Raw genomic sequence first — 1935 nt, 5'->3', positions numbered from 1 at the left:
TTAGGAGCAGTTCGTTTACAACTCGTTTACAAATTGTTTGTCGTTAACAATTTTAATTAATCCTTATAAAACGTCGCTAACACATGAAGTATTGCACGAAAAGATAAAATGTTGCGAAAATCAGTCTATAGAAAAGAAGAAAGAATTTGTTTTAAAATAGCACATATTTTCGATATTGGAATAGTTGTTGTCGCGATGAAATTAAATTTCGTGCTAAATATGGTTGGTGGTTAAAAAAGGAGATCATTTTTCCTTCAATCTTTGAAAACCCATCCCAATTATCTATTGAATATTTAGATAAAGGATAATAATTATTACCATCTTATGATGCAAACTTTACACAAATTCTGATACAAACAGGCTTGCGTGGTCGTCCCAAAAAAGAATTTCAATCCTTGTCGTTAGCCGCGAAAAGAAGGAAAACTGAATCTATTCGTAAAGCCGCTACGTCTACGGTATTATCGTTTGCCACGGTAATGAAGCTGAGAGAAGAAGGGAAGTCAGCTGAAGCTGCTTTACTTAAAGAAGCGACAACAACAACACCCAATAGAGCAAAAAATATGTTAACAACATGGAAGTCGGTACAACCTCAGCAAACACGACTAACAGCTGAGGAAGCTCTTGGGTTAATTATTTCGCTAAATCTATCAAAAAATCAATATATACGAATTCGAGAGACAGCTATTTGCCACGGACACGACTTATATCCAACATATAACGATATTTTAAAATGAAAAAAAAAGGCATGCCCTAACGAAATAACGATTACGGAAAATTCTTACGAAATTAGTTTACAAAACTTATTAAACGATACTTCCAAAAAAATTTTAAAATCTTTGGATAATTATCCAATGGGTCCATGAAAATGCTGCTCTTATAAGATCCGAAGAGAAATATATTTCAAGTCAAATAAACTCCCTTCAGCCATATACCTCAAAATGTGGAATTGTTAACTTTTCTCTTTATTTCACGATGGTGGATGGCAAGGTATAAAGTCTTCGTTTTCTTAAAACTTTATTTGAATTATTCATACATGTTGTAGGTCTGTAATTCTTTGATGGAATCGTCTGGAATGGAATGTTATCTATGTAGAGCAAAAATTTCACAGATGAACAATATTACTGCGTTACGTATGAGAACGTTAGAGCCAGAAGGTTTTAAGTTTGGTTTGTCTGTTCTCCATGCATACATTCGATTTTTTGACTGTCTGCTTCACATTTCTTATAGATTAGAAATTAGAACTTGGAAGGTGACTGGTTCATACGTACTTTCTATGTAAAACGTATCTATAAATCAATTTTTAGATTCCCAAAGCACAGCAAAATAGGGTACAACAACGAAAACACGTTATTCAACAGAAATTTCGCCAAACTTACGGACTTCTTGTTGACGTTCCAAAACAAAATTACGGAACATCGAATGATGGTAACACAGCGCGACGATTTTTTGCAAACCCTAAATTATCATCAGAGATTACTGGTATGACAATTTAATAATAAGCGCACATGCACTAATCACTTTATACTTCATTTAAGGAATTTACGAGGAACTAATACAGCGATTTGGCGTTATTTTGGCCGCAATAAACAGTGGATACAATATTAATTGTAATGAATTTGATACATACTGTTTCGAAACTGCCGAAAAGTACGTCGATCTTTATGGTTGGTACTATATGCCAACCAGCGTTCATAAAATTTTGATACATGAAGCTGCAGTTATTAAAGAAGCCTATAAGTCTACTACCTATTGGAGAGTTGTCCGAAGAAGCGCAAGAAGCTAATAACAAAAAGATCCGAAAATTTAGAGAGAGCCACACAAGGAAATGTAGTAGACTTGATACGAATGAAGACCTATTTAAACGACTACTACTCAGCTCAGATCCATTTATAAGTAATTTTCAAAAGCACATTTCCAGAAAACATAAAAAGATGA

General features: G+C 33.9%; 1 long non-coding RNA gene across 1 annotated transcript; it reads left to right on the top strand.

The window, feature by feature from the left end:
* The first annotated feature begins 855 nt into the window (after positions 1 to 855).
* On the top strand, positions 856 to 1725 carry LOC111418582 (uncharacterized). Its single transcript, XR_011640063.1, has 3 exons — positions 856 to 987; positions 1043 to 1249; positions 1305 to 1725. It is a non-coding gene; the product is annotated as an uncharacterized lncRNA (long non-coding RNA).
* Positions 1726 to 1935: the final 210 nt, after the last annotated feature.

The sequence above is a fragment of the Onthophagus taurus genome, chromosome 3, assembly GCF_036711975.1.
Source record: "Onthophagus taurus isolate NC chromosome 3, IU_Otau_3.0, whole genome shotgun sequence".
Taxonomy (NCBI): Eukaryota; Metazoa; Arthropoda; class Insecta; order Coleoptera; family Scarabaeidae; genus Onthophagus; species Onthophagus taurus.
The sequence above is the reverse complement of the archived record's forward strand: the minus strand, read 5'-3'. Positions and strand labels throughout refer to the sequence as shown.